We start from the raw sequence: 14,704 nt of genomic DNA on the forward strand, positions 1-14,704 counted from the left end.
TGGTCACACCTACTGAACAGCAGCGGGCACTGGGCATGCTGCTTGAATTCTGGGGATTGGTTTCCTCATCAGTGAAAAGGTGAAGCAGCAATATGCACCTCCAATGCTCATTTTGAAGACTGAATAATGCAACACATCTAACAGAATCATTACAGAGTCCGGCACAGGAGAGGGTTATTAGAGCTGTTGCTGCAGCCATGTCTATCACAGCCTCATTACCATTACCATGGCTTTACCTCTCTAATCACCGGATCCTCAATGACTTTAGTCATTTTCTGAACTCTCTGGTTGTACACAGTCACTTATATAGAACAGCTCTATCACCACTCTCAGAGTTCCTTCACACCTCTTGCAATCAGTCTTTTTTTCCCTCCATCCATAAGTTCAACATTCATTCTTGAGGGCTAGAGAGATGACTCAGCAGTTAAGATCACTGGCCGCTCTTACAGAGGACCTGGGTGCAATTCCCAGCACCCACATGGCAACTAGCAACCATTCTTAACTCCAGTGCCAAGGGATTTAACACCTTCTTCTGGCTTCTGTGGGAACTGCACGTATGTAGTATACTTACATACATGCAGGCAAAACACACACATAAAATAAAAATAAATAAAAATTTAAAAATCCACTCTTGCCTCAAATGGGTAAACTTCTAGCAGAATAAGAATAAAAGGAACTTCGTCTATCTGATAAATGACATATAGAATTTGTCTAGAATCAGCAATACACTTTACAAAAAAAAATCTGAACTAGCAAATGCTTCCAGTTGAGCTTAGAGACAAGTAGGGATGTCTGTTTTCACCCCTCACCACTTCTGTTTAGCAGCGTGCTTTTGAGATCCTTGCCTCTGAAACGGGGGAAATGAGAACATACAAGAACAAATGAAGTAAAATCATCTATTTGCAGATGTCATGCTTGTATAGAACATTCTAAGCAACTACAGAAAAAAAAATCATAACTAAAAAAGAATTTCGCAACAATATAAGATACAAAGGTATTATTTAAAAAAATCAAGTGTGGCACTTCTGGCTCCTGCCCTGCCTGTACCTTGCTTCCAGGCTTCCCTGCCATGATGGACTTTTATCCCTCTAGAACAGTAAGCAAAATAAACCCTTCTTTCTATAAAAAAAAAACCTCAAATGTGTTTCTATTACTAGTAACAATTAGAAACTGAAAGTAGGAGAATAGCACAAAAATGATTACAGATAAAATTGGAATAGGTGGAAAATAATTACAGATAAAATTGGAATAGGTGGAAAACAACTACAGATAAAATTGGAATAGGTGGAAAATAATTACAGATAAAATTGGAATAGGTGGAAAACAACTACAGATAAAATTGGAATAGGTGGAAAATAATTACAGATAAAATTGGAATACGTGAACAACTCACAGTGAAAACTACAAATGACACAAAATGTTTTGTAACGTAGAAGACTCACTATCAATAAGAAATCTAATTCCTCTTATACTTTTTGCTAGAGCTACTATAACAAAATACTACAGGCTGGTTGACTTAAACAACAGAAGTGTACTTTCTCAGTTAGGTGTTGACAAATGTAGTACTTTCTTTTCTTATTGGGACAGAAGACACACCGTAAGGAGGAGAGGTTTGCTTTCACACACCGTAAGGAGGAGAGGTTTGCTTTCATCCGTGGTTTCAGATGGTGGTGTTTATAGTGGCAGGAAAGGCAAGGCAGAGCAGCAATGTGGAGGGAGGAGAGTGTGGCAGAGCTCTGCCCATGGCGGCGGGACCAGGAAGCAGGGGATCAAACAGAAGCAGGCTGAGGCAAATTTCTAAAAGTCTGCCTTGAGCACCCTACTTCTATGTTCTGTTGGTAATAGAGGCATCAAAGTAATTCAATGGGGGGAAATACACCTGCTTCAATACACAGCACTAGAGCAACTGGACAACTTTACAGGAAAAAAATGAACTGCCCACTATTTTGAAAATCGGCTTTAACTGGGTCACGTATTTCCACACAAAAGCTAAAAAAATTTTAATCTAGAGGAAAGGATAGGAAAAAATGTTTTGACCTTGGAATTATTTTTTTTAAAGTACTCTTAGGAGGCTGGAAAGATGATTCAGTGATTAAAAGCTCTGAATGCTCTTGCAGAGGACCTGGCTTTGGTTCCCAGCACCCACACGGCGGCTAACAATTGTCTGTAACTATAGTTCCAGGGGCTCCAACAACCTCTTCTAGCCTCCACAAGCTTTTCATGACATGGGTACACTTACATATATGCAGGCAATACATTCAGACCCATAAAATAAAAATTAATTAATTAATTAAAAATTTAAAATAAGGTGAATAATATTAAAAATTTCTGGATGCTAAAACAAACTAGTAGAAACCTGGGTCAAAACTTTGACAACAGTTTCTCATCTATCTTGTATATCACTGAATTGGTTTTGCTTTAAAAAAATTGAAAAAAAATGAAAAAAAATTTACTTGTAATCTATCATTCTTTCCCAGTGTTGCTGTTGCTTTTGTTATTAATGCTGGTCTCATAGAGCAAATGAAGTGATAGTTCTCCTTTCTCTGTTTCCTGGAATCACTTCTTCTGAATTAACACTTTTTTTCTTAAATATTTGACAGAATTTCCCAGAAAAATATTCTAGGCCTGATTTTTTTTGCATGTGGGAAGGCTTTTAAATACAAATTTAACTTATATGATAAATACTGAGCTACTCAGACTAGCCATTTTCTTTTAAGTAAGCTTTGGTAGTGTTTTCTTCTTTGAAGAAATTTATATGCCTCCTATAAGTTGTCAAATTTACATAGAGTTGTACATAATATCCTCTTGTTATCCTTTCATAGCTTAAGTTGCTATAATGTCTTTTATTCTAGGTGCTAGTTATTAGTGCCTGATCTTTCTCTTTTCTATCCGTTTCACAGCAGTACAAAGATTGACTGACCAGTGCTGGGTGGGCTCTTGAAATGTGAAGTATTTAATACAAATATGGGCAAAGTTCAGACAAACTAGATTAAATAGATTACCCAAAGCTACAAACTTATCAACTTCTTAATGTGCTCAAACACTTACCTTTAGATTTCTTATTTCATGTCCGTTTTAACTTTTATTGATTTTTATACTTAACTGTACTATGGTGTTCCAGGAGCTTACTTCAAGTTTAATTTGCATTTATATTTCTTACTTTTTAATATGGAAGTTGGGTAATTGATTTAATTATCCTTTCTCCCTATGTGCTGTAAATTGTCCTCTAAGCACTATTTTGGGGCTGGAGATCCAGCTCTGGGACACAGTGAGTGCTTGCCCAGCACCCATGAGGCCCTAGATTCCATCTCCTGTGCTACCAAAATAAATAAGCATTGATTTTGCATATTCCCACAAATTTTGGTATGTTGTATATCCATTTTTATTCGATTTAAAATATTTTCTAACTTCCCTTGTGATTTCTCTTTTGACCTATGGCTTATTTCTACTTATATAGTTGAATTTCCCAATATTTGGGGATTTCCCAGCTATCTTTTTGTTTTTATTTCTTCCTTTTTCAATTTAGCTGCAGTGGAAGAATATAATTTGTATAATTCCTAATGGGACAGTTATGTGAGCCCTGTGCATTATCCCTTCCAGAACCCTCATCAGAAGAACAGTTTCCATTTGCCATTTGCCTGCCAATGCCTTATAGGTTGTAGAGGATGTTGAACTTGTTCACAAACTGGTTCATGGTGCTGCAAGTTTTGGTGATGGTGCTGAGGTTGGCCATAAGCCCCATGTCATTGCATTAATCTTAAAAGTCTGTCTTGAACTTCTCTGTGCTAAGGACTGGAAGGCAGTGACATAGGGTGTGGGTGTCCTGCAAGGTCTCATCATTGAAGGGAACCTCTCCTGCTTCAGAGGCCTTGATGTACTCTAAAATGAGTTTCACGTGGCTATGCGTTCCGTGCTGCACTATTGAATGTAGGGAAACAGGAGTTTTTCCCACTGCTTGTTGTTGTCATTTGGGCCACATGGTTTACACTGATGCATTTAGTTTTCTCAGTGGCCAGAGTATAAGTTCAGCAAACAGCATTGTGGCCTCTACACTGATTATATCGAAGACAGACTCAAAATGCTGACAGGAAGATCTGTGTGCCTGGTCATAGAGTTCAACTTAAGAAAGAGGGGACTCTCAAATATTCTGCACACCTGCTATGGACAAGATGTCAGAGGAATGAGGCAACTCCCTATGATATACCAACCCAGAAACTCTGGCTCCTTGAACACCTGTTTAAACTGTTCCTCCTCGTAATAATATTCCTTGTCAATGATACTCTTCTCTTCCACGGTGTGGTACAGCAGCTCAAAGCTCACTACTTCGATATTTTGGCCTTCCTGCTTGTGGGTCAGAGCCCCAATCCCCTGCATAGCCAGGCCGGTCCTAGCGAGCAGATCCAGTGTTCTGGGATGTTGAGGATGACATGGGAATGGAGAGCAGCAGGTGCTCTGGAGGCCATCACGCTGGGACTGCGGCGTCTACCTCCATGCCACTGCCCCTTTCACTCACTCTGTGTGACTTCAGTCCTCTTGCATTTACACGTTTTTTGTGCTCAGAGTATGATCTAATTTATGTTTTATGTGCACTTGAAACTGTTTATCCTGTACTAGTTGAACAGCCTGTCTGAAAATGTCAGTTAAGTCGGTTGATTGATAGCAATGTTCAAGTCTTTTACAATAAATATTCTTATTGATGCTTTTCCCACTTGTTCAATCAGTTACTGAGGAAGGAATGTTGAAATATCTGGCTGTGACTGTGCGTGTTTATTTCTACTTTCAGTGTGATCATCAGTTCTTGCCTCTTTTAAGATGTACTATCAGGTGCATATGTACTTAGGTGGCTTGTCTTCTTGACAGATTTACTCTTTTATGATTATGAAGTGTTTCCTTTGTACTTGATATTGTTGTGTCCTTTCCAATTTGTTTCTTTTTTGGCACTTGTGTAACTTATGTCCCACATCCATTTAGTTCAATCTATCAATATCTCTATAGTAGAATACTTCGTAGAAAATTTAGAGTTGGATTTTGCTTTCTAAAAACAAAACCTGACAACCTCTGCATTATTCAATTATATTTAATACAATACCAACACAGTTGGGTTTAAGTCTGTCATCTGCTATTTGCTTTCTATTTTTATACCACTCCTATATTCTTTTTTCTCTCCCATTTAATTTTTTCTATTCATCAAATGCTTTTTAAAAAATATCAATTTATTTTATTAAATTTTGTCTGTATGAGTGTTTCGCTTACATGTATGTAAGTGTACCTATGTCATGAAAGCCCACAGAGGCTAGCTACCACGTGGGTTCTGGGAACTGAACCCAGGTCCTCTAGAAGAACAGCTCGTGCTCTTAACTCCTGAGCCATCTCTCCAGCACCATTAAATGTTTTTTGTAGTTTAAGTTTGTTTTCATTATTGGTTTATTATCTGAGCTACCATGCTTTGAATTGAGAAACGTTCCTCACAAGGTCATTAGCTGAATACTTGATCCCCACTTGGTGGTTCTGTTTAGAAGGTTATGGAAACTTAAAGAGGTGGAGCCTCACTGGAGGAAATATGTCACTGAAGGTGGGTAATTCCCTCCGGGAAGGAAGGTGAGGCCTGGTAAGGACTGCTTCAACTCTTCCCTTTCACTCGAGGACAAATCTACTATTCAGTGTCTGAAAGTACTTGTTTCCTATGTTCTGTACCATTTTCAACTTGCTTACATGGGAGAGTAATTCTGGACCATATTTCTTCATGGTTGGAAGTAAAACTTCTTGCTTTTTTCTTGTTTTATGCTGTCTTTGAATTTAAAATTCTACAGTTATTGTGGTGGTTTGAATGAAAATGTCTCTCATAGGCTCCAAGAATTTGGAAGTTTTGTTTCCAGTTGATGGTGCTCTTTTGGGAAGTTTTAGGAGGTGTGGGCATGGGAGGAAGCACATCACTGGGGAGGGCTTTGAGAATTCCTAAGCCTTCTCAGATTTCCAGTTGCTTTCTGCTTCCTGTGCCTGCTTAAAGATGTAATCCCTTGGCTTTCTGCTCTGGCCACCTTTCTGTCCATGCTTCCCCACCATGATGGACTGGAATCCCTCTGGAACCAGAAGCCAAATAAATTCTTCCTTCTATAAGTTTCCTTGGTCATGGTGTCTTACCATAGCAACAGAAAAGTGACTAATATAGTTATAAAATTCAGAATGATAGCAACAAAACTCTATAAAAATATCTTCTTATATTTTTCAATACAATTAAGGCTAGTACATACAACAATCTAGAAATGATACACAATCCACTTTAAAAATTAATCTTTAAGGTCGGGCGTGGTGGTGCACGCCTTTAATCCCAGCACTAGGGAGGCAGAGGAACGTGGATCTCTGTGAGTTCAAGTCCAGCCTGGTCTACATAGTGAGTTCCAGGCTAGCTGGGGCTACAGGGAGACCCTGCCTCAAAAAGACCAAAAAAAAAAAATTAATCTCTAATTATTTCTGCTCTTACAACTGCTTAATCTTCGTTTTTCAGCAGGACAAATATTCTGTGTTCTAGTTACATTGGATCTAGGTTACCTCAAGATTTTTGTGTGGATGTAAAAAGATGTTTTGTTCATATCCTACAGTGCTGCAATGTCTTGAATGAACTGTCACATTTTGGTACCAGACCCCACATCTCAGGCATGTTTCCTGTTATCTGCTGCTGTATAAAAACTGCTCCAAGTTTCGTGACAAAAAAAAATAAAGTTTAAAACTATTCCAGACTCAGTAGACCAGAAATTCAGCAGGATTGAGGAAGGAAACCTTGCCTCTCCTCTGCTACCTAGGCTTTGACAGAAATGACTGGGGCTGGTTCTCACTTCTGCAAGCTGGAATTATCTGGACATTTTCTTCTCCATAGGTATGATGTATGAACTGGGAAGACTTGAAGACTGGTTGCAGCTGTCACAGTTGAACCTACACATGGTGCATTTGTTGCTTTTTTGTTGCTGTGTTAAAATACCCTGAAGAAAAGCAGATTAGGGAAGGAAGGGTTGAGAGCCAGAGTCCATCAGGGTAGGGAACAGCTGTCAGAAAACACGGCTGCAGGACAGAAGCTGGCTGATCATATTTTCTTTTTCTTTTTCTTTTTTTTTTGATTTACTTATGTTTATTTGTGTATTTGGTGATTGTGAGAGAAAGTAAAAAAATGAATGTGTGATGAAATTTCACAAAGTTTAATTAAAATTCAAGATCAGGTTCTTTGGAGGCAGTCAACCTATAAACCTAAAGAGGCTTAGAGCTCCTGACAGTGGGAAGGGACTCTGCCTTTTTCTACAGGAAGAATGCCACTGTTATGTAAACCAGTCTGGCCTGGTCAGAGAGGCAGCAAAGAAGCTACTGGATCCTGCTTCAAGAATCAGACAAGACCAGGAGTGCTGTCACACACCTTTAATCCCAGCTCTGGGGAGGCAGAGGCAGGCAGTTCTCAGTGAGTTCAAGTCTAGCTTGGTCTACATAGTGAGTTCCAGGCCAGCCAAAACAACATAGTGAGATCTTAAAATAATATTAATAATAATAATAATAAATAACCAGACAAGAGGTTTCAGAGTCTTGGACCAATTGACATCAAAACTCTCCATGTATTTCCTGGCTTATACTGTGATTACCCCTCTAATAACCATCTTGATCCTTATATTCGTAGACGCTTCCCTAGTCTACATGTTGGTTCAGTTCATCCAGAACACAGTCTAACATGCTACTCCAACTCATTGGAGAACATCCTCCTGATGGGACAGTGTCTAAACCAGGCCTTGATCCAACAACCGACAACCAACTGAGCAACAGGGAATGAAGGTGAGGGGGCCTGATCTCACCCCCTATTTCGTGGCACCTTTGCAGTTTGTAGTAGCCAGGCCTCTCTGTCTCCTACTTTCTGTCCCATAAAGTCCTTTTTTGCTTTTAGTATGTATAATAAAAAAGGCTGAAATGTTAAGTTTGAGCTAGGGGTTAATAAAATGTCATCTCGATGTCACCTTATAGATATCAGCAGGCACTGAACTTGGAATATGCCCATGACAGGCTCCCTGAGGCCTCTGTCCTGGCAGCTCACACCTCCCTATTTCGAGCTACAGCCCTCCTAGCTGATTCTGGGCCTCCTGGTGCTGTATGAAGAGGTGAACAGTTTGTATTTTTTTAAATTTTATTTATCATTATTATTATTTTTATGTGTATGCATGTATTGTCTGCATGTAGGTAAGTGCACCCGAGTCGTGCCATGCCCGAGGAGGTCAGAAGATGCTGTCAGATCCCCTGGGACTGGAGTTACGGACAGTTGTTAGCTGCCATGTGGGTGCTAGGATTCAAACCCGGGTCTTTTGCAAGAACAACCAGTGTTCTTGACCACTGAGCCATCTCTCCAGTGCCCCCCCTCCAGTTCTTATTTCTAAACTTTGAACTCCCTCCTTTTTCTGTTCTCATAACTCTAACAATGTTTGCCTTTAATCCCAGCACTTGGGAGGCAGAGGCCCACAGATTTCTGTGAGTTCTAGGTCAGCCTGGTCTACATAGTGTATTACAGGCCAGCTGGGGCTACTATTGTGAAACACTGTCTCAAAAACAAAACAAAACAAAACAAAACAAAACGACAGGACTAGAAAGATGACTCAGTGGTTAAGAGCAGGGGTTGAGTTTGCAGAGGAACTGGGTTCAGTTCCCAGTACCCACATGGTGGCTAACAACCATCTGTTAATTCCAGTTCCAGGGGATCTGATGCCCTCTTCTGGCCTCTGCAGGCACTGTATACATGTGGTGCATTTACATCTATGCAGGCAAAACACTCATATACACACAAAATATAAATAAATTTTTTAAAAATTCCCCCAGTGATGTACTTTCTTCAGTAAGGCTCTACTTCCTGAAAGTTCCATAAGTCTTCTCAAACAGCACCACCACCTGGGGACCAAATGTTGCCCTACATGATTCTATGGGGGATATTCTCATTCAAACCACCACCCATGGCCTTTCCCTATTGCTCCTTACAGTACGCCATCTGGCTTGCAAGAGTGTCTACCCTGACAGGGAGCATCCAGACTGAAGGTACAAAGCTTCTTCTGAGTTAGCCCTGAAAATCATTCATCACCACATCTACTGCTTTTCTAGTTTAGCCCAGATTTAAAGAAAAGGAGCCTAGTCCCTGATTCTTAGGAAAGTGACAAGGTCACCTGGGAGAAGAGCATGTGTAACGGCAAATAGTGTTGTGTCAATCTTTGGGAAACACAAGGGGCCACAGTCCTCCCTCTTACATCTTTACTGTTTATAAAAGGCTCATGGTTTAATACTTGATTTCATTACAGCAGGACACTGAGGTTTAAGACCAAATATCATGCCACCTATTTGATGCTCCCAGCCAACATACATTGTGGTAGCAGGCGTAAGATAGCTGTAGTAGATACTACTGCTCAGAAGGGATATTCTGAAATTAGCTAGCTGGCCTTGTGTTGCCTGGCCCCCCTCTTAGGCTCAGTCTTGCTGTCTGGGGGCCCTTCTACCTGGTTGTTGCGTCACACTCAGAATCATCTTTAATTTTTTTTTTTACATTTTCTTTCTTATTGTGTGTGTGCGTGTGCGTGTGTGTGTGTGTGAATGTGTGTGTCTGTCTGTGTGTGTGTCTGTCTCTGTGTGTGTGTGTCTGTGTGTCTGTGTGTGTGTGTCTGTGTGTGTGTGTCTGTGTATGAGTGTGTGTCTGTGTGTGTCTGTGTGTGTGTCTGTGTGTGTGTGTCTGTGTGATGTGTGTGTATGTATGTGAGTGTGTGTGTGTATGATTATGTGTGTGTGTGTCTGTGTGTCTGTGTATGAGGGTGTGTGTATGTATGTCTGTGTGTGTGTGTCTGTGTGTGTCTGTATGTGTGTGTCTGTGTATGTGTGTGTCTGTGTGTGTGTGTATGTGTCTGTGTGTCTGTGTGTGTGTCTGTCTGAATGTCTATGTGTCTGTGTGTATCTGTGTGTCTGGGTGTGGGTTTGTGCGCTGTGAAGGTCAGGACTCAGCAGTCCATTCTCTTCTTTCACCATGTGGGTCTCAAGGATTCAGTTAAGGTTGTCCGGCTCAGCAGCGAGGCCCTTTATATGCAGATCCATCTCTCTGTCCATCATCTTCGCTCTTCTGTGAGAAAAGCCTATATTTGTAGGTGAATGGTTTCTTCAGGCTATTTCTTGATCATAAAAGTTATGAACTTTTCCATTTTAAATTATTTGCTCCATCCTTTCAGTCCAATCTGGTATGTTTTTTAAAAAAATGATGACCTTGGGCTGGAGAGATGGCTCAGCAGTTAAGAGCACTGGCCGCTCTTGCAGAGGACCCAGGTTTAAATCCCAGCACTCACATGGCAGGTAACAACTGTCTGTAACTCAAGTGCCAGGGGATCTGACACACTCTTCTGACATCTATGGGCATTGTACAACACAAGTGTACTTACATACATGCAAGCATAATGCTCATACACATTAAATAAACTTTTTAAAAGTTTTTTTAAAAAATTAAAATAAAATTGGTGACTTTATGCTCAGCTGACCTAGAGGCCTTGTGTCCAAAAGAGAAATGCTTTCATCAGAAGTTCCAATGACGATTTCATTGACCTGGGAGTTAAAGCTGCCCCTGACCACTTTGGGCTCCTCATGCCTTCGAGTCAATAGACCAAGAAAGATGTTACAGTGAGCAGAGTGAGTGAACCAGACTACCAAAGGGAAATTGGATGACTTCTCCATAAGAGACAAGAAACTGTAAAAATCAAACCCAAGTAAGAACTACTGGTGGCCTAGACCCTTTAGAAATAAAGACTGAAGTCACTGTGTCAATAAAGAACTATATTCAGATAGGTGCCTGCTAAAGGGAAAGGGAAACTGGAATAGTTAGTAAAGCTAGAAAATATAAACAACAGGTACAACCACATGGCGGTTATAGAATTAACTGTGATATCTGGCATTAATATTCCTCCCTCTTTTGTTATGCGTGTGTGAGCACATACCTGTATTAGCAAATATCTTTGTTTTCTTTCCTCCCTTGTTTCTCTATCATGTGGCATAAGACATACTACCTTTATATCGCATTCAAGTATTATTAATTTTATACCATAATATTTAGTGCATGGGCTATCAGGAGAAAAGGAAATAACACTCAAGGACTTTACTTCCTATTCTGGGAAGTATTCAGTTACATAAAGAATAGCTCTATCATGTCAGGTGATTTATGACCTCTTACTTTGGAGACAGTATAATTTAATCAGACAAGAAAGGGTGCAAGTTGATAAGGGCAGACTTTTGATGATTAATTTTATTGAAGGATACCTAAATAACCATTAAAGCATAATTTCTGGGTATGTCTATGAGAATATTTCTAGAAGAGATGAACATTTCAGTTTTTAGAATGAGAAAAAGATCCCAGTTCATCAATGTAGGCAGCCATATACCTTCTGACCTCAAGTATAGGAGCTTCAGGGTGTTGGGCCCATAGATTCTGGGATTTACCTGGATATTCCTCATACTACACTTCAGTTCTTGGGCCTTTGGCATTGGCTTGAGACTTAACGTCTTTATCTTTTCTAGACTTTAGGTGTTTGGACTCAAACTGGATTATACTAGCTCTCCTGGTTCTTCAGCCTATGGGCACCATATGTGGACCCCTTGGCCTCTATGACTGCATGAGTGGATTCATGTAATAAATCCCACCTTGTCTAGCTTCCTACAGACCTACATATTCTACAAGTTCTGTGCTGTAGAGAATACTCTAATACATTTAAATGTTCTTACAACAGCACCTTCTTCCAGAATCAATATATGTATCACTTACATTTGATCAGAGAAGTAATTTGCTTGTGGCTATGCAAGACATGATCTATTATAGCAAATTGGCCCTATATAAATTAGTAGAATTATAGAAGTTTGCTTTCTTGATTTCTTTTCAAGTTATCTATAACTACCGAATAGAGAGCCTGTGAATGACTTCTGTGTTCAGTGGCCTGTGGCTAGACCAGCTGGCCATCGCTCTGCTTTGATTTGAATGTTTTGCTTCCAGCTCATCTGTCTGAAACCACAAGATGCTCTTAAGGACACCCTGCTGTCAGAAGTTTATTTCTCACAGAGTTTGTTTAAATCTAGTGGAAACATTCTTATACTGTAGTTAGGTTTTTATGTTCTTGACTTTTTTATATTGCATTGGAAGAATTAATTAGACAAGAGAAAGCAATTAAAGGCATAAGAATTGGAAAGTAATAGAAGTATTTCTGTTTTCAAGAATCATGATCAAATATTTAGAAAACCTAAAAAAGTCCATTGAAAACTAGTAATTTTACAAAACATCATATTTCAAATTGTTATATAACAGTAGTTTTATATCAATAGCCTATATATAAAAACAAAACCAATCCAAAGTACAATGGAAGAGGACACCATATTTATGAAACTATTAATAAAATAAAATACTGAAGGATAAAATCAATAAAAAAATGCCCAAAAATCTGCAAGAGAAAGACTAAAACATTCCTGCCTGGGATACAAAAGTAAACCTAAACCAATGATGTATTGTGTTCTTGTATAGAAAGACTCAAATTTATAAAAACGCAGCCAAAAGAAGCTGTCAGATCCCCTGGAACTGGAGTTACAGACTGTTGTTACCCACCTCATGTGGGTGCTGGGAACTGAACTCAGGTTCTTGGCAAGAGCAGCAAGTACTCTTAACCACTGAGCCATCGCTCTAGCCCAAGTACTCTCTAAGTTTATTTATATATATATACAAGGACAATATAATGCAATTAGATTATTTTCTGGACCTAGAAAAGTTGATGTAAAATAGCTCTTTTAAAAAAATGTTGAGTTGGGTTTGCCATATATGACAGTAAAACATACTGTTAAAAGAATTAAATGTTACTGCTTGAAACATCAACCTGACCCAATCTAGAATCTCACCTAGGAAGAAAATCTCACTAAGGGATTGTCTAGATCAGAATGGCCTATGAACATGTGGTTGTGGGGCATTATCTTGTATATGGTGATTGAGGTGGGAGGACCCACCCATTGTGAGCAGCACCATTCCCTAGGCAGGGGATTTTGAACTGTATAAGAGTGGAGAAGAGCACTGGAATGCTCGCATTAATTCGTTGTCCTCTGCTTTTCACTGACAATGTAATGTGACTAGCAGCTTCAGATGCCTGCTGCCTGGACTCTCCCACAATGATGGTCTATAACCTGGAACTGTGAGTCATTTTTCCTATTTCTTTTTTAAAATGATTTTTTTGCTTTATTTTTATTTTATGTGTATGCATATATTGCATGAATGTATGCAAGTGCACCCATGTCATCCACTGCCATCGGAGGACAGAAGAAGGCAATGGATCCTGGAATTGGAATTACAGACAGTTGTTAGCGCCATGTGGGTGCTGGGATTTGAACTCCAGTCTTCTGCAAGAACAGCCAGTGCTCTTAACCACTGAGCCATCTCTCCAGCCCCTCTCCACCAAATTACTTTTGCTGTCTTATCACAGCACCTGGAAACAAAACAAAGACATAGACCAACAGAATAAAAGAAAAATCCAAAATGCATTGAATAACATGGATATTTGCTATATAATAAAGATAGCCTCAATCAATGGGGAAAAAGACCAATTTTTTAAAAAAGTGGTACTAAGGAACATTGCATAGTTTCATCAAAGTAAGAGACTTGGATGCATCCTTCACAGTGTACGTCAGGATAAGTTCCAAATACATCAAACAAAACAAGGACCATAAGAAAGCACAGTTGAATTCCTCTGTAAACACTTAATTGAACTATGATTAAAGAAAAGGATGTAGAATGTTATTACACAAAATGTGATGGTTCACTTTGTGAACTTGATCGGACCTAGGATCGGCTTGGAGACGCGCCTCTGGGCAGGTTTGTGAGGTGTTTCCTGGAAAGATACACTGACACGGGAGACCCTCCTTCAGAAAGGGCAGAAACTTCTACCAGTAGCCCAGATATAAGAGATGCAAGGGGAAGTAATGCTGCTTGTGCCTGCCTTACTCCCTCCTAGTGAGTACTTCTATCTCCTGTTTCTGCTGCTGCCTCTACCTCCATCCCTCACTAACACTGGACCCCCAGCTTCTTCATTTCCCAACAATGACTGAAGACCAGTGGCTCTCCAAGAATCCTTTAAGCCTTCAGTGTCAGATGAGGATTGCTGAGACTGAGGCCCAATAGACTGGTTAGCAGGTTCTTGGTCTCCCCAGTGCACAGTAGCCATTGTTGGAATACCATACCTGTATCATGTAAACCATTCTAATAAATCCCCTGTGTGATGAATATTCATTTTATTATCTTTAATTCCTTTAGAGAATCCTTACTAATGCATAAAAATTTTTTTCTACATGGAAAAAAATTTGCCATCTAAATGAGGTAGCTTTCCATTGATATAGCAAAACAGTTGAAATGAACAATTTAAAAGGAATCATTGTTGGGCAAAGACCAAACATCTAATATGCTTCCCTCTGGTTTTCTAAAACTAGCTGGGCATTGTTTATCTCTCACATTGTCTAAACCTTCCACCATGGTTTTCCCATTTAAGGTGCCCCCATTTTTTCCATTTCTCCCTTAATAATACCCTTCTCCCATGGTCCCACCTCTCTTGAGCTCCTTCTTTCCCTTTATCCCCTAGTTCCTTGTATAACCTTCCCGCCCCCCTCCCTTACACTCACCCAGCTTTTTTTTCATTTCCTTTTTTTA

The 14,704-nt window shown here is 39.7% G+C and overlaps 1 pseudogene; it reads right to left on the reverse strand.

Moving 5' to 3' along the window:
* Positions 1 to 3,517: 3,517 nt before the first annotated feature.
* Positions 3,518 to 14,704, reverse strand: part of LOC103734966 — a 151,166-nt pseudogene continuing 139,979 nt past the window's right edge.

This window comes from Nannospalax galili, unplaced genomic scaffold (assembly GCF_000622305.1).
Source record: "Nannospalax galili isolate Female #2095 unplaced genomic scaffold, S.galili_v1.0 scaffold475, whole genome shotgun sequence".
In the NCBI taxonomy this organism is placed as follows: Eukaryota; Metazoa; Chordata; class Mammalia; order Rodentia; family Spalacidae; genus Nannospalax; species Nannospalax galili.